Source organism: Theropithecus gelada, chromosome 9 (assembly GCF_003255815.1).
Source record: "Theropithecus gelada isolate Dixy chromosome 9, Tgel_1.0, whole genome shotgun sequence".
NCBI lineage: Eukaryota > Metazoa > Chordata > Mammalia > Primates > Cercopithecidae > Theropithecus > Theropithecus gelada.
In genome coordinates, this window is record NC_037677.1 from 21,358,193 (window position 1) to 21,382,563 (window position 24,371).

Below are 24,371 nucleotides of genomic sequence, written 5' to 3' on the forward strand. Positions count from 1 at the left end.
AAATTCTTATTATTGTGAGTTTCTCAACCAAAAATATATTGCTTTGCTTAACAAATTGTTTAATCAAATATATGTGATATTTTAGTGGAAGTCATCCAGTAGTTTTAACTAAGGATAATCTCAGAAAGTTATCAGGCTTTCTATGTATAGAATCTCCTTAGCTAAACCCATTAATATATTGGATCTAGTTGAAGTACAACCACCTCAAATCTTTTATAGAATAAGGTTAGAAAAAAATGGATGGATAAACCAAATTTTAAAAGTTGCAGGCTGGGCGCAGTGGCTCACGCCTGTAATCCTGTAGTAGGACGAGCGGCAGACAAAACTCCTCAGACACCAAGTTACAGAAGGAAGGGGTTTATTCGGCCGGAGGCATCAGCAAGACTTCAGTCTCAAGAGCCAAGCTCCGGGAGTAACCAATTCCTGTCCCTTTTAAGGGCTCACAACTCTAAGGGGGTGCATGTGAGAGGGTCGTGATTGAGCAAGCAGGGGGGAAGGGACTGGGGGCTGTCTGCACCGGTAATTAGATCGGAACAAAACAAGATAGGGGTTTTCACAGTGCACTTCTATACAATGTCTGTAACCTATAAGATAACAGAACCAATTAGGTCAGGGGTCGATCTTCAACAACCAGGCCCAGGGTGCGGCGCCGGGCTGTCCGCCTGTGGATTTCATTTCTGCCTTTTAGTTTTTACTTCTTCTTTTTTTGGAGGCAGCAACTGGGCATAAGACAATATGAGGGGTGGTCTCCTCCCTTATTCCTCCCTTTTTGAGACTCTCACTCATTTTATTAATGGGAGTTCTCACTTTCATTTTCACTACCCATGTCTTCTTGCAAGACAGATGGATATCGATTTATATAGTACATTTGTGCTGAAGCATTTTGGTGAACTAAGGTAGCAATGAAGCTTTTTATCATTCGAAGAAGTACAGGTATCAAACAAGGGAGCAGTAGGCAGGTTCCTATTATTATTATAACTCTTATGATAAGAGTTTTAAATCCTCCTAGCGCTGGGAACCATTTTCCAAACATGGTCCCAGGGTCAAATCCATGCCACGCTTGCACGGGCACATGTGCCAGTTTTGTCATATCTCTAACTATGTCTTCTACTACTTGCCCTTGATTATCTATGTGTAGGCAGCAATTAGTAAGGTTAAATTTCCTGCAGATCTCTCCTTCAGCTGCTAGCAAGTAGTCAAGAGCTAATCTATTTTGATAGATAGCATTTCTCGTCTGAGTTTCTTGCCGGGCCAGAATAGTCAAGGCTCTGCAGGTTTTATTAGTGATTATTTCTAAGACAGCTTGTAACCGGATGATTCGGTTGATCATGTACGTGGGGGTCCAGTATCCCCACAAGCCGTCTTGTGCCCAAGTAGCAGGCCCATAATGTTGTATGATTCTCTCAGGGGGTCATTCATCATCTTTCCAATTTCCTATAGCTATGCTTCTCTTTCCACGGGAAGCATAGACAGGGAAGCCCAGGAGTTTGCCTCTTTTTATGGGCAGTAGGAAGAAAGATGGTTTAATAGTGCCAACAGCACAACTACCTGCCCACTGGTCAGGTAATTTGGCATAAGCTTGATGCCCACATATCCAATACAATCTAGTGAGGACTGTCCAGTCCCGGTGGGATTCCGGGTGGGTCCACACGGTTTGCAACTTTGGGAATTTGCTAAATGGATTCCTCTCTGTTTGATTTGAACTCCACCAAGTGACCTTTTTTGTGGTACCATTATACAGTTTCTGTCCCACACAACTAAGTCGTCCTACAGGGTGAGTGAATTATTTTCCTTCTCTAGCTATCCAATAATTGAGGCTTTTAGGACCCAGAAATTATCAGGGTGATTCTTTTGAGCTGGAAATTCATCAGGAACTGGGTCTGTAGGCACTAATTATTGGGCTTCCCATGGCCATTGATCTCCCATTACAGTTCCTCCACATACATAACATGAAGTGACATTGAGAGACTGGGCTACATGCTCGGCTAATTGCAAAAACAAATTTCTTGTTTTTTCTGGAATTTCTGATACTGGTACATTTGGCTCATCATAGAAAGTTTGAAACACTGGCTCAGGAGAGCCTTTGTAAACTTCTCCTCGAACCAAGATATTTACTCGAGGATCCAGTCTGGCCCCGTCAATTCCTAAGATCACACACTCCTCTTTTTTCCAGCAAGAATCAAGGGTATTGGTTATTACTAGCTCTAAGGGGTTACATTGTCCCTTAGTACAGGAAGGGCCATTTTTTCCTTTCTGAAGGTGGACTGGATCCTTTTCATCATTTTTTTTTTCTTTTATCCAAGTGGCCTAAATGACACAAGACCAATATTTACATTTATTTCCACACAGTCCTAATTTATGACAGATGTACTTATTTTCTGCTATATAGCCTCTTTTCTAATTAAGACAACCACACTTTATTCCTAACTTATTACTATTAATGATAGCACAGGTATCAAATTTTAAGGTGACTTGTTTGGGCACCCTTTTTTTTCTTCTGTTTTGGCTAACACTTTATTTATATCGTTTATGAGCCCCCACCAGTCCTCAGTCCTTAATCTTATTTTAAAAACTGTGGGCCGGGCGCGGTGGCTGAAGCCTGTAATCCCAGCACTTTGGGAGGCCGAGACGGGTGGATCACGAGGTCAGGAGATCGAGACCATCCTGGCTAACACGGTGAAACCCCGTCTCTACTAAAAATACAAAAAACTAGCCGGGCGAGGTGGCGGGCGCCTGTAGTCCCAGCTACTCGGGAGGCTGAGGCAGGAGAATGGCGTGAACCCGGGAGGCGGAGCTTGCAGTGAGCTGAGATCCGGCCACTGCACTCCAGCCTGGGCGACAAAGCGAGACTCCGTCTCAAAAAAAATAAAAATAAAAATAAAAAATAAAAAATAAGTAAGACTTTGGACTAACAGTTTTGTTTTGTTTTTGCCTGTTTGCAGGCATCCAACACTCATCTCAAATCAGTGTATTGCGGAAGCAGAAGAAAAGTAATACATCTATTGTATTTTGAAATGAAAACGAATTATTTTGCTACAGAGCTATAGCTTAACATTTTTAGCAAAATGTGGATCCTTCTTCTCAATCTTCATTTAGGATGCTGTGACTACAACCCTTTGTTTAGTTAGTGGAATTGAGAACAAGGCCCAGGTGGATGATGATTGAGGACTAAACCCCAAACTTTCCTTGGATCACTCCACTGTTTCCGGTAAGATCAGAGGGTAGTTAACTCTAAGTTATACAAATTGTTGTCTGCAGTAGCATGAGGATACACCTTTCAGATCTCCTACTGCAGGAAGCATAATTTATTTCCAGCCCTAGCTGCTGGTGTGCCCAGCATTGAGGCCACACTTCCTGTGGGCTGTTCCCAGTCAAAGACTGAGTATGGCAGGGATACCAAGGAGGCCCCTTCTTGGGAGGCAGGGACTCCTCTAATGGGCAACTTAGGTTCACTGACTCCCTTTTGACCTTGCTGAAACTTTCTTAGAACTACAAGGCAGTCTATGGCCTGTCTCTTCTCCTTCCTTCCTCCTTTTCTCCCTTCCTCCTTCCCTCCCTCCCTCCCTTCCTTCCTTTCTTCTTTCCTTTCTCCCTCCTTTTCTCTTTTCCTCTTTCCCTCTCCAGTTTCTTCCTTTCTTCCTTCCTTCCCTTCTCCTCCCTCCCTCCTCTCCCTTCTCTCTTCCTTCCTCCCTCCCACCCTCCCTCCTTCCCTTCCTTCCTTCTTTCCCTTCTTCCTTCTGCCTTCCCAGGGGTCAGACCTGTGTCATGATCTGATGGCTCTCCTATCACCCTCTTGTTTCCTTCTCATTCTCCCTCCCCAGTGTTTTCACCAATTAATCTCTTATCCAGCTAATCCTGTCTTGGCATCTGCTTGTCAGAGAACCTGGACTAAATCATTATTTAAGTAACTTGTTTTGCATGTGTAATGTAGGATCAAACATCACTTCTGAGTTCGGGGGCAAATATCATTCATTAGAAGGGTTAAGACCTAATGATGAAAAAAAAAAAAAAAACCAACATGTGCATTTTGTGGATCAACTGACTCTGTTGACCTAAACATGTAGAACAGTATTCCAGTTCTTAATACTTTAAAATCTCTAGAGCAAGGCCTTATAGCTTGGAAGAAAACCATTGGAAAGCCAAAAGGAAAGAAGTGGGACCAGCCAATTCTCCTCATTCTGGGTCTGGGGCAATGAACTTAGGGAGGAGGTCGTGCAAACTGGAAACCATAGCCCTATCTCATGGCTTAACTAGGGGTGGTTAAGGCTCTGAGAGGCAAGTTGTCACCTCATTATCTATCCACCCATGCACACAAAGAAGTCCATGAAGCACCCACTCTATGACCAGCACTGGTGGGCCCTGAAGATAACAGAGGTTATCCTCAAGAAACTCAAGTCTATGGAGAAGATAGGCTTGGAAACAGGCGGACTAAAGATACAATACAAGCCCTAAAACTGAGATGTGAACTGACTTGGGAAGTATGTAAGGACACCTCCAACTACTTGGCAGATGGAAAGGCATTTAAAGTGGAAACTGAAGGATGGAAGAGATGGTCAGACAGTGAAGAGAAACGACATGAAGGAGCTCCATTCACAGAGAGCGAAATAGATATATCTACAGTCTTTTTCTTCTTTTTCTTTTTTTTCAGCCAGAGTCTCACTCTGTCACCCAGGCTGGAGTGTAGTGGCATGATCTCAGCTCACTGCTGTCTCAACTTTCCGGGCTCAAGTGATCCTCCCACCTCAGCCTCCCAAGTAGCTGGGACCACAGGTGGATGCCACCATGCCCAGCTAATTTTTATTTTATTTTTGGTAGAGATGTGGTCTCCCTATGTTACCCAGGCTGGTCTTCAACTCCTGGCCTGAAGTGATCCTCCTACCTGGGCCTCCCAAAGTGCTGAGATTATGGGTATGAGTCACTGTGCCGGGATTTTTTTTTTTTTTTTTTTTTTTTTAACATTAAGATCCTAGGAAACAAATTCACAATCTTTTAAGGTGTTTCTGGGGCGCCACAAGATGTTTCTGCTTGCTGCTTGTCACTGGGCTTGCTGGCCTTGCTGCAGGCATTTGACCTTCTCTCCCTTCTCCAGGATGTCGAGCTTCTTCACACTCATGCTGTTTATTCAGAACATCTTCACCCAGCCTAGACTGTGGACCAGACATGGGGACAACACGAGCAAGACAGATAAGATCCCTGCTCTCCTACGTCTTGTATTCTGATGGGGGAGACAGAAGATAAGCAAGGAAAAATGATAACAAATAATGTTATATGATGAGGACAATAAACCAATAATATGATATAGAGGATGAGGGTGACTACTTGAGAGTGGGTGCTCACGGCCTTCCTGCTGAAAGGCCCCGTCGCCTCGCATTTCAGCAATCCCAAGTTTAGTGTATTGGAATAAAGGGTGTGGTACCACCCTGACCTTGAATGCTATCCTCAGCAGGTTAAACCCGATTAGGAAGGTGTTTTTGGCTGGGTGCAGTGGCTCACGCTTGTAATCCCAATGCTTTAGGAGGCTGAGGCAGGAGGGTTGCTTGAGGCCAGGAGTTCAAGACCAACCTGGGCAACATGGTGAAAACCCCGTCTCTACATATAATTTTAAAAATTAGTCGGACGAGTGTGGTGGCTCGTGCCTGTAGTCCTAGCTACTCAGGATCGTTTGAGCCCAGGAGTTGGAGGTTACAGTGAGCTGTGATGGCATCACTGCACTTCAACCTGGATGGCAAAGTGAAACCCTATCTCCAAAAAAAAAGGAAAGTGTTTTAGTATTTTAGTTTCCTAGAGCTGCTGTAACCAATTATTTCAAAGTAAGTGGTTTAAAACAACAGAAATTTATTGTTGTACAACTCTGGAGGTTAGAAGTCTAAAATCAAGGCATATTCAGGATTATGCTCTCTCTCTGAAGGTTCTAAAGGAGTGTCATTCACTTCCTCTTGTAGCTTCTGGTGCTGTCTGCAATCTTTTTTTTTGTTTGTTTTTTGTTTTTTTGAGACAGAGTCTCACTCTGTTGCCCAGGCTGGAGTGTAGTGGCGCAATCTCGGCTCACTACAATCTCCACCTCCCAGGTTCACACCATTCTCCTGCCTCAGCCTCCTGAGTTGCTGGGACTACAGGTGCCTGCCATCACGCCTGGCTAATTTTTTTGTATTTTTAGTAGAGATGGGGCTTCACTGTATTAGCCAGGATGGTCTCGATCTCCTGACCTTGTGATCCACCTGCCTCGACCTACCAAAGTGCTGGGATTACAGGTGTGAGCCACCGCGCCCGGCCTTTTTTTTGGTATTTTTAGTGGCGACGCAGATTCACTATGCTGCCCAGGGTGGTCTTGAACTCCTGAACTCAAGTGATCCACCCACCTTGACCTCCCAAAGTGCTGGGATTGCAGGCATGAGCTCTCACACCCAGCCGGCTGCCTGCAATCTTTAGCCTTCCTCAGCTGGCAGGTGTATCACTCCAGTCTCTGCCTCTGTCATCACATAGCGTTCTCCCCATGTGTCTGTTTATGTGCCCAAATTCCCTCCTATAAGGACACACATCATTGGATTCGGGTGCACACTAATCCAGTGTGACCTCCTCTTGACTTAATTACATCTGTGAAGACCCTATTTCCAAATAAGGTCACAATCTGAGGTTCTGGGTGGGCATGAATTTGGGGGAGACACTCTTCAACTCAGTAGAGAAGGGGAGTGAAGTAACCACATTGTGCTCTGTAAGGATGACACAGGGGCAAACCCTACACTAGAAAAGGTAGTGATGGAGAAAACAGGAGACCTGGTGAGCTCTGATAGAGGCAGACCTTTCCTCTATCACGGCTTTGCATGTTCCCTTTGGTTAGGAACACGAGTTTCCATCAATGGGTCTACCTTCAGAACTCTTCAGTTTTCAGACTGCATTCAGAAATCTACTTGAGGGCCGGGCACAATGGCTCACACCTGTAATCCCAGCACTTTGGGAGGCCGAGGGAGGCAGATCACTTGAGGTCAGGAGTTCGAGACCAGCCTGGCCAACATGGTGAAACCCCGTCTCTACTAAAAATACAAAAATTAGCCTGGCGTGGTAGAAGGAGCCTATAATCCCAGCTACTCTGGAGGCTGAAGAAGAAGAATTGCTTGAACCTGGGAGGTGGAGGTTGCAGTGAGCTGAGAGCATGACACTGCACCACTCCAGGCTGGGTGACAGAGTGAGATTCCATCTCAAATTAAAAAAAAAAAAAAGAAATCTTCTTGAGTTTTATTTCTTACTAAAGTTTTTCTTTGTAAAAAATAATAATAATAATAAGTACATCGGATTTAGTTATAATTTCCTTTATATTCTTCCATTTGTTTGAGATTTGTTCATTAAAATTAGTTAAAAGTGAAAAGTGGGCCAGGCGCAGTGGCGCACACCTGTAATCCCAGCACTCTGGGAGCCTGAGGCAGGCGAATCACGAGGTCAGGAGATCAAGACCATCCTGGGCAATATGATGAAACCCCGTCTCTACTAAAAATACAAAAAAATTAGCCGGGCGTGGTGGTGGGCGCCTGTAGTCCCAGCTACTCAGGAGGCTGAGGCAAGAGAATGGCACAAACCCGGGAGGTGAAGCTTGCAGTGAGCTGAGATTGCGCCCCTGCACTCCAGCCTGGGCAACAGAGCGAGACTCTGTCTCAAAAAAAAAAAAAAAAAGGTGAAAACATGAGTGAATTTTTTTTTCCTTTTTTAATGGGGAAATAATTTCAAATTCACAGAAAACTTGAAAGAATAAGAATAGTACTAAGAACACTTAGATTGTTCCCCTACTGTTAGCATTTTACCCCATTTGCTTTATCATTTGTTTTGTCTATCTCTTCCTAATCATTTTTCCCTGAACTATTTTGAGGGTACGTTACATACATTAAGGCTCTTTATCCCTATATATGACAACGTACATTTCCTAACCACTTCATAGTTATTAATCTCAATAAATTTGACATCATACAATGACTTTTATTTAAAATAGCAACCTCATTGGTATTCCAGTTTTGTCAGTTAACTCACTAATGTCCCTTTTTGTTTGTTTGTTTAAAGACACGGTCTTGCTCTGTTGCCCAGGCTGGAGTGCAGTGGTGCAATCTCAGCTCACTGCAACCTCTACTTCCTGGGTTCAAGCAATTCTCCCACTTCAGCGTCCTGACTAGCTGGGACTACAAGGCATGTACTACCATGCCCAATTAAATTTTGTATATTTTGGTATAGGTGAAGTTTCACCATATTGGCCAGGCTGGTGTTGACCTCCTGACCTTAAGTGATCCATCTGCCTTGGCCTCCCCAAGTGTTGGGATTACAGGCGTGTGCCACTGTGCCTAGCCTAATTTTTTGTTTTATATATTTGAAGACACAGGGTCATGCTATGTTGCCCAGGTAGGTCTTGAACTTCTGGCCTCAAGCAATCCTCCCACCTCTGCCTCCCCAAGCACTGGGATTATTGGCATGCACCACTGTGCCTGGCCAGTGTCATTTATAGAATTTTTTTCTCCTCCAGTACAGGATTCATTCTAGGGTCAGATATTGCATTTCATTGTCATGTCTCTTTAGTCCCCTTTACTAGAACATTTCTACAACTTTTCTTGATATTCTTGAAAATACAGCTCCCCCGTCTTTTAAAAAACATAGAATATTCCTCACTTTGGGTTTGGCTGGTGTTTCCTTATTAGATGTGGGTATGCATTCGTCTCCAAACAGCCACATCAGTGATGGACCCTTCTCAGGGGACCACGTCTGATGGCAAGTGGTATTCACCAGTTCCTCAGTGGGTTCACTTAGACCCCAGTCAAGGTGTTATCCAATCTCTCCACTGTATAATTGCTGTATTCTTTTATCTTGCAGCTAATAAACGGTCTAGGGGAACACACTTTAAAGCCAAGCTCCTCATTGAAATACCCTCCAAGGTTGAACACCTGTTGATATTAATAATTCTTACCTTATTCAGGCTTTACTATGAGTGTCCAACTTCAGCACTCCTCCAAGTTGACCAGTGAACCGTCAACAAGACTTCCTTTTCTCCCAGTTGTTGATTTACCTGTTTAGTATTGCTCATTACCTATTATTATCAGTATGAACTCATGGATTACTATTTTATCCAACAGTTTGCAATGTATTGACACACGCAGTTATTTTGGTGCTCAAATTGTCCCAGATCTGGCTTGTCAGCTCCCCATCAAGCTGAGTCCTGTGTCTTTGTGACATGCCATGAATAGCGGTGGTGTTTTTTTGTTTGTTTTTTGTTTTTTGAGATGAAGTTTCGCTTTTGTTGCCCAAGCTGGAGTGCAATGGTACAATCTCACCTCACTGCAAACTCCGCCTCCCAGGTTCAAGGGCTTCTCCTGCCTCAGCCTCCTGGGTAGCTGGGATTACAGGCATGCACCACCACGCTCAGCTAATTTTTATATTTTTAGTACAGACAGGGTTTCTCCATATTGGTCAGGCTGGTCTCGCTCGAACTCCCGACCTCAGGTGATCCACCCGCCTCAGCCTCCCAAAGTGCTACATGGCATGAGCCACCGCACCCAGCCCAGGGTGTTTTTAAGAACTGATTTTTAATAATAAATTCTACTATTACTGGGTGATATGATTCAGCTGTGTCCTCATCTGAATCTCATCTTGAACTGTAGTTCCCAAAATCCCCACATGTTGTGTGAGGGACCCAGTGGGAGGTAATCGAATCATAGGGGCAGTTACCTCCATGCTGTTCTCATGAAGGTAAGTTATCATGAGATCTGATGGTTTTATATGCCCTTTACTGTGCACTTCTCCTTGCTGCCTCTGTGTGAAGAAGGATGTGTTTGCTTCCCCTTCCACCATGATTGTGAGTTTCCTGAGGCCTCCCCAGCCCTTCGGAACTGTGAGTCAATTAAACCTCCTCATAAATTACCCAGTCTCGGGTATGTTTTTATTAGCAGTGTAGAATGGACTGGGAAATAAACATAAAATACACTGGGGAAAAAAAAAGGAAAAAGAGATGCTTTGTAAAAGGAAGTTTCATCTAAAATAATTTCAGCAGTGGCCCTTTGTGGCTTGAATTATATCACAGTCACTTTTCTTATAAAGGTTTTTAATTTTTTTAATAAAAAAAGTCTCTTGAGCATCCATAGTGCATTCCAGGTTCAAAATTCTATTAAGGCACAAAAGGAGAGTAAAAGAAGTATAAAATATGCTCTCCCTTACATTAAAGAATTTATAATACAGCTGTAGACAGATCTCTTAGGGCTCTAATCAATGTTTTAATCACGAATGAAGGCAAAACACACATGGAGATAATCAGAAGTTAAATAAAACCCTGTCTGTTCAAACTTGGTGTCAGCCCTGCCTCCCTGAGACCTCCCAGGAGCTGTTGAAAGCCTGAACCCCCCACTTTCCAGGCTCGCCAGCACACAGGGAGGCATCTGAGAAGCGAGTGGTGGGTGGAAGACTAGGAGGAACCATTCTTCCCCAGAAACACATGGATATCTGCAGATGCAGACAGCTGACATCAGCGTCGGCCCGAGGCTTTTAACGGTCCTCTGAGAATCAGTGCTGAGGATTGGTGGTGGCTTCTCTGTGATCCTTGACTCCTGCCATTCCTGCCTTTTTTATCTTCAGAGGTTATATAAGTCTCTTGTTCCCAATAATAATCTCCTTATTCAAATTTCTTAGGTTGCTCTTATTTTCCTGACTAATGGAATATGACTCATCAGTTTGTGTGTGTGTGTGTGTGTGTGTTAGTTTTCTTTGTTTTTAAGGGAAAGGGTCTCACTTTGTTGCTTAGGATGGAGTGCAGTGGTGTGATCGTAACCCACTGCAGCCTCAAATTCCTGGGCTCAAGCAATCCTCCCACCTCAGCCTCTTAAGTAGGTAGGATTACAGGCATGCACCACTATGCCCGGCTGGTTTTTGTGGGTTTTGCTTGTTGGTTGGTTGGTTGTTTTGAGACAGTGTCTCACTCTGTCGCCCAGGCTAGAGGGCAGTGGCGCAATCTTGGCTCACTGCAACCTCTGCCTCCCAGGTTCAAGTGATTCTCCCACCTCAGCCTCCTGAGTAGCTGGGATTACAGGCACCCGCCATCATGCCTGTTTAATTTTTGTATTTTTGTAGAGACGGGGTTTCACCATGTTGGCCAGGCTGGTCTTGAACTCCCGGCCTCAGGTGATCTGCCTGCCTCGGCCTCCCAAAGTGCTGGGATTGCAGGTGTGATTCACTGTGTCCAGTCTTTTTGTTTGTTCTTAGAGACAGAGTCTTGCTATGTTTCCCAGGCTGGCCTTGAACTTCCAGTTTCAAGTGATCCTCCTGCTTCAGCCTCCCAAATCGTTGGAATTACAGGTATGAGCCATTGTGCCTGGTTCAGTTTCTTTGTTATTTGTCACACACTTATACAGCATTTACTCTATATGAGCCACGCACAGTGCTTTAAAATTTTAACAAATGTAGTCCTCATAATCCTATAAGGTAGATATGATTTTTTTTCCCTAGTAGGAACAGAGAGATTAACTTCCCTAAGGTCATAGAGCTAGTAAGTAGTGGAACTGAACTCAAACCCAGTATTTTGACTACAGAGTCCCTGCTTTTATTCTTATAATTTTTACAAAGAATGCCTGTGAGACTGTATTAGTCTGCTCCAGCTGGTGAGGACGTAGAGATATTGGTCCCCTTGGACACTGATGATGGAAATGTAAAATGATGCAGATGTATGGCAGTTCCTCAAAACATTAAAAGCAGAATTACCATGTGATCTAGCTATTCCACTTCTGGGTATATACCCCAAAGAACTGAAGACAGGATCTCTAAGAGCTATCTGTACACTCGCGTTCTGAGCAGGATTATTCACAATAACCAAAAGGCAGAAGCAACTCAAGGGTCCATCAACAGATTAATGGATAAATAAAATGTGGCATATACATGCAATTGAGTACTATTAGGCCTTAAAGAGGAAGAAAGTTCTGGCACACTCTACAGCATGGATGAACCTGGAGGACATTAGGCTAAGTGAAATAAGCCAGTCACAAAAAGACAAATACTGTACGATTCCATTTATATGAGGGACTCAGAGTAGTCAAACTCATAGAGACAGAAAGTAGAATGGTGGTTGCCAGGGGCCAGGGGAGAGGGGAATGTGGAGTTAATGTTTAATGGGTACAGATTTCAGTTTTGCAAAATGAAAAGTTCTGGGGATGGCTGGGTGCGGTGGCTCATACCTTTAATCCCAGCACTCTGAGAAGCTGAGGTGGGCGGATCACGAGGTCAGGAGATTGAGACCATCCTGGCTAACATGGTGAAACCCCATCTCTACTAAAAATACAGAAAAATTAGCTGGGCATGGTGGTGGGCGCCTGTAGTCCCAGCTACTCGGGAAGCTGAGGCAGGAGAATGGCGTGGACCCGGGAGGCGGAGCTTGAAGTGAGCTGAGATCCGGCCACTGCACTCCAGCCTGGGTGACAGAGCGAGACTCTGTCTCAAAAAAAAAAAAGTTCTGGGGATGGATGGATGGTGATGACGGTTGCCCAAGAATGTGAATGTATATCATGCTGCTGAACTGTATGCTTAAAAATGGTATCAGTGGTAAATTTTGTTATGTATATTTTACCACAATTAAAAAAAAAAACAGAAAGAAGTGACATCATTTCTGCCATATTCTATTGGCTAATCCTAGCCCTAACCCTAATCCTCACACAGAGAGAGAGGAATTAAGTTTCTTCTTTTAAGGGAGGCAGTATCAGAGGATTTGTGGATATATCTTTAAAACCATCACACTGTTTTGAAAGACTGCCGTTCCGAAATAGGAATAATTAGCATAAATGTAGAAAAATGCACAAACTATTTGCTTCCAGTACTTGTCACAAGCTACTTCATTGGATAGACTTCATGCCAAGACTGATCTAGAAGGCAAAGACAGCTTTTTGTGTTGTTTTGTTTTGTTTATTTGTTTGAGACAGAGTCTCTGTCACTCAGGCGGGAGTGCAGTGGCGTGATCTCGGCTCACTGCAACCTCTGCCTCCTGGGTTCAAGCCATTCTGCTGCCTCAGCCTCCCAAGTAGCTGGGGTTACAGGTGACCGCCACCTCATCTGGCTAATTTTTGTGTTTTTAGTAGATACGGGGTTTCACCATGCTGGCCAGGATGGTCTCGAAATCCTGAGCTCAAGCGATCCATCTGCCTCGGCCTCCCAGAGTGCTAGGATTACAGGTGTGAGCCACCGCACCCAGCCGACAATGGCAGTATTTATCCTTCCGTTGTCATTAGTGCTTAGCATTGATCTGCTCACACATGGGGTCTTGAAATCTGAATTGGTTTACTACAGATAATAAAATATTGAAAAAGAGATTGGTATCCATGCAACGTATTCTTTAAAAACAAGATTCTACTTTTAATGATTTAAAATAAAAAATAGGTCCCTAAAGGGCTATATTTGAAATTGTAGCCCCACAACACACAGAGCTGGTGACACAATTTGTAACCTACATATTTGCTGAATTGCTTGAGCATGTATAGACAGCAGATTACACAGGCTTTTTTTTTTTTTTTTTTTTTTTTGTATGTGTTTATTTTAGAGATAGATTCTTGCCTTGTCACCCAGGCTGGAGGGCAGTGACACAATCCTAGCTCACTGCAGCCTCAAACTCCTGGGCTCAAGCGACTCTCCCACCTCAACCTCCCAAGTAGCTGGGACTGCAGATTCAGGCCACCACATGCCTGGCTAATTTTTAAAATTTTTCATAGAGATGGGGTCTCGCTACATTGCCAAGGCTGGACTCGAACTCCTGGCCTCAAGTGATTCTCCTGCCTCAGCTTTCCAATGTGTTGAGATTACAGGCATGAGCCACTGGGCCCCGCCTCCAGAGGCTTCTGTATGGATTTCCCCGTGATCTCTGTGCACTAACACCCTGGGCCTCTCAGTCACCGAATGGAATGGGGCGGGTTATAGAGCTAGTCAGAGCGGGTGTGGCAGATAATAAGCTTCTACCTGTTGTTTTACAATGCCCTCAAAATTGTATGCAAGATCATAATCAAGTAGAGAATGCTCAAAAGAGCATTTTCCACCGCTTCCCAAAGCAATATGCTAACATACACATTGTTAATAATTACCTTAAGTAGCTTAATTTTTCCTGTGCATAGCGAGAATTTAATTTTTTTCCTCTCAGATGTAGTCATCTGTTTCTTCCTACGTTTCTTTTTCCTTTCTGATGAGAGAAGGAACCCACAAACCGTTTCCAATTTAACCTAACACTACACAGGTTTTTTTTGTAATATTGTATTTGCTTTCCTTCCTCTTCTCTTTCACCAGAGTGTGTTACAGAAGAGTAGTAGCTATTTCTCAATTTTAAACAGCTGCTTTCTGGGGAAACAAACCAGCTGGAGAATAAACTTAAAAAAAAAAAGATCAGCACCTTCTCTCTTGCTTTTTATTTGTTTTATTTGTTATTCGACATGTCTGTGGTTATGGCTCCTCCAGGAGACCACAGAATTTTATCAAAAGAATTGCACATAAATCACAACCAATTTTTACCAAAACTGGGATTTCTTTGTATCAGGGGCTTCCTACTATTACATACTTTTCTCAGGTCATTATTCTTTCTTTCTCTCCCTCTTTTTTTTTTTTTTTTTTTTGAGACTGAGTCTGACTCTGTCACCCAGGCTGGAGTACAGTGGCGCAATCTCGACTCACTGCAACCTCCACCTCCCAGGTTCAAGAGATTCTCCTGCCTCAGCCTCCTGAGTAGCTGGGATTACAGATGCCCACCACCACACCTAGCTAACTTTTGTGTTTTTAGTAGAGATGGGGTTTCACCATGTCGGCCAGGCTGGTCTTCAATTCCTGACCTCAAGTGATCCACCTGCCTCGGCCTCCCAAAGTGCTGGGATTATAGGTGTGAGCCACTGTGCCCCGCCAGGTCATTTTTCTTTCAGAATTTCTTCCTTCTCCCTCTCCTTTCCCTCCCTCCCTCTCTCTATTGGGGCTGAAGGAGCTGACATTCTTCTTTCCATTTCTGGTGGTCACTAGCAGTTCTACCATCAACATTACTTTCACTGCTGAGTAACTGCACAATTTCTCCTCCTCCCTTCCATTCCTACACAAACACAAGTGCCTATGAGTTGGGAGGTTTTTCCTTTTGTTTTTGTGGCAGGGGTGGGGTAGTTGTGGTTTCATTTGAGTTTGCTGCTATGCATTTTCCTGCTCCCCTGCTAGTGTAGGAGGAAATAGGAGCTAAACAAGTACCAACAGAATGTTTAACATTTACCACCAATGAACTGGGGCTGAAAGGACCACGGTTGTTCCCTGACATCACTTCTTGCTTGGCCGGTGAGAGACTCTGCTGTGTAACTGACCTAGCCCCTCAGACTCCAAGTTCACTTTCCTGTATATCTAAGTCTTTCATTTCTTAAAGGTTGTCATTTTCAAAACGAAAGTCAACAATAAGTATCAGTTTAATTATTTATTTTGTCACACTAGCTCCTTATTAACAGTCAACAATCAGAAGTCTCTCAAGAAATTGTACCGTATCGAAGACAGTTTTCTATACATATAAAATTCTGGAAGTGGATGCAATTGTTGTCAGTATAATAAACCAAATACGAATGTTAAGGTTGGGTCTCCCCCAGAAGCAGACTCTGAGATGGAAACTAGTAGGCAGGATCTTTATTAAGGAGTGTTCCTGACCACTATGGAGAACAGTTTGGAGGTTCCTCAAAAAATTAAAAATAGAGCTACCATATGACTCAGCAATCCCACTGCTGTTATAGACCCCAGAGAAAGGAAATTAGTATATTGAAGAGATATCTGCACTCTCTTGTTTGTTGCAGCACTGCTCACAATAGCCAGGATTTGAAAGCAACCTAAGTGTCCATCAACATATGAATGAATAAAGAAAACATCAAAAAAAAAAAAAAAAAAAAAGGGCCGGGCGCAGTGGCTCACGCCTGTAATCCCAGCACTTTGGGAGGCCAAGGCGGGTGGATCACCTGAGGTCGGGAGTTTGAGACCAGCCTGATCAACATGGAGAAACCCCGTTTCTACTAAAAATACAAAATTAGCTGGGCCTGGTGGCACATGCCTATAATCCCAGCTACTAGGGAGGCTGAGGCAGGAGAATTGCCTGAACCTAGGAGCCAGAGGTTGCGGTGAGCCGAGATCGTGCCATTGCACTCCAGCCTGGGCAACAAGAGTGAAACTCTGCCTCAAAAAAAAAAAGAAAAAAAAAAAGAAAACATGGCACATATACACAATGGAGTACTATTCAGCTATAGAAAAACATGAGATCCTGTCATTTGCAGCAACATAGATGGAACTGAACATCATTATGTTAAGTGAAATAAGCCAGGCACGGAAAGACAAACATGACATGTTCTCACTCATTGTGGGATCTAAAAATCAAAACAATTAAACTCATGGACATAGAGAGTAGAAGGATAGATACCAGAGGCTGGGAAGGTTAGTGAGGGGTCAGGGGGAGGTGGAGACATTTAATAAGTTCAAAAACTAGTTAGCAACAATGAATAAGACTTATAATTTGATAGCACAACAGGTGACTATAGTCAATAACAACTTAATTGTACAGTTAAAAATAACTAAAAATGTAACTATTGTTTGTAACACAAAGGATAAATGCTTGAGGGGATGGATTCCCCATTCACCATGATATGATTTTTTTTTTTTTTTAATTGGAGTCTCGCTCTGTCGCCCAGGCTGGAGTGCAGTGGTGCAATCTCGGCTCACTGCAAGCTCTGCCTCCCGGGTTCACACCATTCTCTTGCCTCAGCCTCCCGAGTAGCTGATACTACAGGCGCCTGCCACCACGCCCGGCTAATTTTTTGTATTTTTAGTAGAGATGGGGTTTCACCGTGTTAGCCAGGATGGTCTCCATCTCCTGACCTCATGATCCGCCCACCTTGGCCTCCCAAAGTGCTGGGATTACAGGCGTGAGCCACCGCACCCGGCCTCCATGATATGATTACTATGCATTTCGTGCCTGTATCAATACAGCTCATGTACCCCATAAATATATACACCTGTACACCTGCTATGTACCCATAAACATTAAAAAACACTTTTTTTTTTAAAGGAGTGTTCCTGGAAGCTTACCTTGAGAAGGAAGGAGAGGGCACAGGGAGGATTAGGCAAAGGGAGAAGTTGGGCTTGGATGGAGTTTTGACAAATGCTATAATCCGCCCCACAGAGAGCTCTGAACCCAGGAAGGCCTTCCAGAGCTGTTGCAGTTGAGTGAGACGCTGTGTCAATTAGTCACTGGACATAGGCCACCCTGGGAAGGGCGAACGACCTTGGGTAAGGTTTTTCAGCTGAGGCAGTTCCCAAGGGGGCCCCAAAATGACAGCTGTCTCCTGGTAGAACCTCCCACAGCTCTAGGACTGAGTCCTTCATTCCTGAAGGGGAACCTGAGTGGGACATTACAGTGTTCACTACATGCGGCATGGCCTTTTGCAAGAAGAGCACACCAAATTGTGTGTGTGAAAGTGGAGAACGCACGTGAACCTGTGGCAAGGTCATCTCTGTGGTGCAGGCAAAGCCTCTGCACCCTGGGACTGGTCCATAGTCACCAGGCAAGCTCTGGTCATAGCATTCAGAGAAAGGAGAGTAGGGAAAGAAGTTTATAATCCCCTCACCTCCTCTGAATCTCTTCCATTATTCTAACTTTCCAATGGCATCTCAGCTGACACTTGACCTCTCACCCCTGAGCAGGGAAACAGTTGGCTTTCCAGCTGGAATGAAGACCCAGGAGCATGCCTGCATTCACACCTCTTCCAGTCTTTTTCTTTCTTTCTTTCTTTTTTTTTTTGAGATGGAGTCTTGCTCTGTCGCCCAGGCTGGAATGCAGTGACATGATCTCTGCTCACTGCAACCTCCGCCTCCCGGGTTCAAGCAATTCCCTGCCTCAGCCTCCTGAGTAGCTGGGATTACAAGTGTCCGCCACCACGCCTGGCTAATTTTTATATTTTTAGTAGAGACGGGGTTTCACCATCTTGGCCAGGCTGGTCTTGAACTCCTGACCTCAGGTGATCCACCCACCTCAGCCTCCCAAAGTGCTGGGATTACAGGCGTGAGCCACCGCGCCTGACCCGTCTTTTTCTTTTTTAATATATATTTAAAAATACGGGGTCTCATTACATTGCCCAGGCTTGTCCCAAACTCGTGGGCCAAAGCAATCCTCTGGTCTCAGCCTCCCAAGTACCCAGGTCTACAGGCGCAACCACCACACCCAGCTCTCCCAGTCTCACACCTGCCTTCAGATGTCAACCAAGCAAATCTTTCCCCTTTCTCATGCTTAAGTCCTATTTACTTTCCTTTTGTGATAACCCAAAAATATGGGCCAATGTGAGGAAGGGGTGACTTTTCTGGAACTATAATTTCCCCCAGCCTTCTTTTTTTTTTCTCTCCCACTGTAGCCAATTGGCCCTGATAATGGAATACCCTTATCAACACTCTTTTAATGGAATATTGCTGTCAAGAATCCCCACCTACACCATGTTTTTTTCTTTCTCTTTTTTTTTTTTTTTTTGAGACAGAGTCTCACTCTGTCGCCCAGGCTGGAGTGCAGTGGCGCAATCTCGGCTTACTGCAAGCTCTGCCGCCCAGGTTCACGCCATTCTCCTGCTTCAGCCTCCCGAGTAGCTGGGACTACAGGCACCTGCCACCACGCCCGGCTAATTTTTTTGTATTTTTAGTAGACACTGGGTTTCACTGTGTTAGCCAGGATGGTCTCGATCTCCTGACCTTGTGATCTGCCCGCCTCGGCCTCCCAAAGTGCTAGGATTACAGGCGTGAGCCACCGTGCCTGGCCCTTACACCGTGGGTTTTCTAATGTCATTTTGGAGAAGCAATATCAAAAATAGATACCACCTTCTGACATTCTGGAATGATTTTTGTTAAACTCACAAAGGTAAATAGAGGAATAAGGCAGAACTACCTAAAAATCATGATCAATCCTTTATGTCAGGACAAGAAAATGTATTCATATTTCCCTTCGAAGTTTTCTTTCAGAGTTGAGCTTTGTAAACATGCGTATTGGAATATGTTACAGGTTCTGTTATGGAAGCATCAGGGATTCTGTCTACGTCCTGTGGCCACACGAAAAGCCAATCACGGACACAATGAATATTGCCAAGGGAGAAAGGCTTTAATCCGGTGCTGCAGTCAAGGAGACGGGAGCTCATTCTCAAATCCATCTCCCTGATGACTAAAAATAGGGGTTTATACAGCAGGGAGGATATGTAACAATGTGTAAGAAAACAGGAAGTAGGGAGGATAAGGAAACAATCACAACAAACGAGGTATCCACACATCATTGGATGTGGTTGTCTGGTGAGTTTTTCTTTGAAAAAAAAATTTTTTTTTTGAGAGGCCTGAAATTGATTTCTTAAGGAAAGAACTCACATAAAACAAATGTAAGTTTCAACATTTAAGACCAGAAGGGTCAATTTTTGTTTATACAAAAAAAAAAAAAAAAAAAAGAAAACCAAACCAAACCAAAATAAAAACCCCAAAACTCTCTATGGGATTATTGGGTCAGTTTAGTTCTGTGACTTGTTTGTATTTACAGAAGAATCTTCTAACTTTATATTTTATTTGAAATCTTTGGCTTTGAGCACTGAATAATGACAGATCACTACCAGTCATTTCAGTCCGACTAGAATCAAGTAGGGCTTTCTGTGTATACAGTGGGAAAATAGTTGGCCTGAGTCAGTGAGGAGTAGCTGAATGGCAGTTGAGATTCTTTTCTACTTTCTTAGACAGATAAGAAATTGAGAGGGCCTTGACCAGGCGCGGTGGCTCATGCCTGTAATCCCAGCACTTCGGGAGGCCGAGGTGGGCGGATCACGAGGTCAGGAGATCGAGACCATCCTGGCTAACACGGTGAAACCACGTCTCTACTAAAAAACAAAAAAAATTTAAAAATTAAAAAAAAAAAAGAAATTGAGAGGGCCTGAAAGACCTTTGATGAGATAAATGATATAATGTTGAAGTCAGAAGGTTTTCTTCTATTTCTTTTTTTAAGACAGGGCCTTGGCCGAGTGCAGTGGCTCATGCCTGTAATCCCCGCACTTTAGGAGGCCGAGGCAGGCGGATCTTGAGGTCAAGAAATCGAGATCATCCTGGCCAACATGGTGAAACCCTGTCGCTACTGAAAATACAAAAATTAGCTGGGCATGGTGGTGCATGTCTGTAGTCCCAGCTATTCTGGAGGCTGAGGCAGGAGAATTGCTTGAACCCGGGAGACAGAGGTTGCAATGAGCCGAGATCGTGCCACTGCACTCCAGCCTGGTGACAGAGCAAGACTCTCATGACAATAATAATAATAATAATAATAATAATAATAATAATAATAAGAAGAAGAAGAAGAAGACGACAGGGTATCCCTGCATCACCCAGGCTGGAGTGCAGTGGCACAATCATAGCTCACTACAGTCTCCACCTCCCAGGCTCAAGTGTTCCTTCCACCTGAGCGTCCTGAGTAGCTGGGAGGACAGGTGTGTGCCACCACATCTGGCTAATTTAAAACAATTTTTTTTTTTGTAGAAATAGGGTCTCTATGTTGCTTAGGCTGGTCCTGAACCCCAAGCCTCAAGTGATGCTTCCATCTCACCCTCCCAAAGGGCTGGGAGTACAGGCTTGAGTCATCATGTCCAGCCAGTTTTCTTCTATTTCAAAAGGAATTTTAAAGTAATGAGAGAGAAAGGAAAGCACAGAGAGCAAGTGCTGCATGATAGGAAGAAAGAAAAATATACAAAAAAAAATCAGTAAAACCGTGTAAAGGGATCTCTCAAAAGAAAAAGATGGAAAAGAAAAAATAATCCTTTGGAGGTATCAGTTCAATCTCTTAACGCTAATTCATAATATTTATGATTTGAATTTCTGTTTTGATAATGAGATAATACTAATTTTTAAATTTTTTGTTGTCTTGGAGTTCCAAGTTTTATACTGGTGACGTCGAGTGCTAAAACTTATCCACTCTAAAAAGACTCTGGATACAGCCACAGGCCAAAACTGCTAGCCTTAACATCCTTCCTCTATTTCTTAGCTTGTCTGTAGAAGAGAAGCAATGAATGGAGAAGACAATAGACACTTAACAGATTTTATCTGTCTTTGCGCTTAGCTAATAAGCATTAAAGCCAGTATGTCTTTAATCCAAGTATGTATTATCCCAAAGTCCATGCCCTTTCCACCACCTTAGCCTCATATCTACTGAAGATTTCTGAGTCAACATCAAGAACCTGTTATTGAAAAGATCTAAGAAAACGCCAGAGTCAGATTTTTATGGGGTGACTGAATTTCAGAGGAATACATCAGGGAAAGTGAACTAAAGGCTTTTAGTTGAGGAAAGAATATCTGATTCTTAAAGGAATTACTTAATTTGAAATTCTAAGTATAGCATAGGTGTGATTTTCGAAGGAGAGTGTTCCTAAATCGAATCAGATTCTGAAATATATCGACGACACAGAAAAATGTGTAATCTATATGCTAAATGATTAGACAAGGCAGAGACAAACAGAAAATAGAAACCAGAGGTTATGCTACCATAAATAAAGTAAAGAAGGCAAATTGAAATAAAAATAAGCTTAAAAAAAGAAGAGGAACAGAATAGAGCAAAGCAGTTCTTGCCACCTCTTTTTAAAATCTTTTCCCTACTTTTCTGGGCCCAACACTTGTGTTTGCTGCAGAAAAACAAATGCCGGCCTTGAGACTTATTTAACTACAGTTGACCCTTGAAAAACATGGGTTTGAACTGCAAGGTCCACTTATACATGGACTTTTTTCCACCTGTGCCACCCCTGAGACAGCAAGACCAACCCCTCCTCTTCCTCCTCCTCCCTAGCCTACTCAACTTGAAGATGACGAGGATGAAGACTTTTATGATGATCCACTTCCATTTAATGAATAGTAACTATATTTTCTCTTCCGTATGATCTTCTTAATAACATTTATTTTATCTAGTTTACTTTATTGTAAGAATACTGTCTATAATATGTACAACATACAAAATATATATTAATTGCCTGTTTGTGTTATCGATAAGACTCCTGGTTAACAGCAGGCTATTAGTAACTAAGTTTTGGAACAGTCAAAAGTTATGTATGAATTTTCAACTGCATGGGGTTCGGCACCCCTGGTATGGTTTAACTGTGTCCCCACCCAAATCTCATTATGAATTGTAGTTCAATAATCCCCAGTATCATGGGAGGCACCTGGTGGGAGGTACTTGAATCATGGAGACGGGTCTTTCCCATGCTGTTCTCGTGATAGTGAATAAGTCTCACGAGATCTGATGGTTTTATAAGGGCAGTTCTCCTGCACATGCTCTCTTGCCTGTGGTCATGTAAGACAGGCCTTTGCTCTTCCTTTGCCTTCCTCCGTGGTTGTGAGGCCTCCCCAGCCATGTGGAACTGAGTCCATTAAACCTCTTTTTCTTTATAGATTCCCCAGTCTCAGGTATTTCTTCACATCAGTGTGAAAATGAACTAATACAGCCCCTAACAAAGGTCAGCTCTAATACCAAGACATGCAAAGGGAGCTTGGTCCTTCTTTCTTCTGTTCTTGGTCCTTCTTTCTTTCTTCTGTTAAAGACCCTACCATGAACCCGAGACATCCCGGTTGATACAAACAGAAAGATCAGGAGAGGATTGTAAAGGGAATGACTTTCTCTTGATGTGAATCTACGTTATTTGATCCTCATGCAAAAGGCAATTGTGTCTCAACTGTTGGGTAACACTGCCCCACAGCAACCAGTGGCAAGTAGCTACTGACTCAGTGTAATACCCTCAAATTATGTCTTTGAGATTAATCTCAAGGATCATAGAAGACACTAGATAATTCTAGAAGACACTAGAAGATGATTCTAGCATAAGGAAACATAATATCCACTCATGTACTAGCATGAAACAATTAGCCCTTTCTCAACAACAACAACAACACTAACAACAAAAAAGTCACTTTGGAAGGCTGAGGCAGGATGATCACTTGAGTTCAGGAGTTTGAGATCAGCTGGGACAACATAGTGAGACCTCCAAAATTAAAAAAAATTGCTTAGGTGCAATAGCTCACACCTGTAATCCCAGCACTGTGGGAGGCCAAGGCAGGAGGATTGCTTGAACCCAGGAGTTTGAGACCAGCCTGTGGGACATAGTGAGACCCTGTAGCTAAAAAAACAAAACACACACACACACAGTTTTTTGTTTTTTTTTTTTTTTTTTAAGACAGAGCCTCACTGTGTGGCCCAAGCTGGAGTGCAGTGGCATGATCTCGGCTCACTGCAACCTCTGCCTCCCCGGTTCAAGCAATTCTCATGCCTCAGCTTCCCAAGTAGCTGGAATTGCAGGCACACAACCACCACACCTGGCTAATTTTTTTTTTTTTTTTGAGACGAAGTCTTGCTCTATCGCCCAGGCTGTAGTGCAGTGGCTCGATCTCGGCTCACTGTAAGCTCCGCCTCCCAGGTTCACACCATCCTCCTGCCTCAGCCTCCCGAGTAGCTGGGACTACAGGCACACGCTGCCATGCCCAGCTAATTTTTTGTATTTTTAGTAGAGACGTGGTTTCACTGTGTTAGACAGGATGGTCTCGATCTGACCTTGTGATTCGCCCGCCTCAGCCTTCCAAAGTGCTGGAATTACAGGTAATTTTTGTATTTTTTTAGTGGAGATGGGATTTCGCCATGTTGGTCAGGCTGGTCCCAATCTCCTGACCTCGTGTGATCCACACACCTCAGCCTCCAAAGTGCTGGGATTACAGGCATGAGCCACTGTGCCCAGCCAAAAACCACATATACCTTTTACTTTCAAGAGAAATTGGTCTTTGCTAATACTCTTCACAAGGCAAACTGGAATTGTCCTTGGAATTGGAGATTGGGTTGGGAGAGGAGGAAAAGCACTTCTGTCAGAAGGTGGAAGTGCTGGCGCCATGTGTAAGACGAGCCCTGTGTTAAATATGAGCATACATGGCAGAATCGAGCCACAACCAGAGGTGTGTAAGATCCTCAGGAAATAAAAATGAGATTGTCACTCAACAATAAATAATGTAGCAACCTACATTGTTTAAAGTACATATGTATTTTTGATTTAAGAGAAATTTGAGGTTTCCTGTCATGGTTAATGGTAGGGATATGAATTTTTTTTTTTTTTTTTTTTTTTTGAGATGGAGTTTCGTACTTGTTGTCCAGGCTGCAGTACAATGGTGCGACCTTGGCTCACTGCAACCTCTGCCTTCCAGGTTCAAGCAATTCTCCTGCCTCAGCCTCCCAAGTAGCTGGGATTACAGGCATGTACCACCACACCCAGCTAATTTTGTATTTTTAGTAGAGATGGGGTTTCTCCATGCTGAGGCTGGTCTCAAACTCCTGATCTCAGATGATCCACCCGCCTTGGCCTCCCAAAGTG

The 24,371-nt window shown here is 43.5% G+C and overlaps 1 long non-coding RNA gene across 1 annotated transcript in view; it reads left to right on the forward strand.

Moving 5' to 3' along the window:
* Positions 1-3,112: 3,112 nt before the first annotated feature.
* The window catches only part of LOC112631783, a 75,572-nt gene continuing 54,313 nt past the window's right edge, over positions 3,113-24,371 (forward strand). The window contains exon 1 of the long non-coding RNA XR_003121195.1: positions 3,113-3,208. This is a non-coding gene — a long non-coding RNA (uncharacterized LOC112631783). The remainder of the gene's footprint in view (positions 3,209-24,371) is intronic.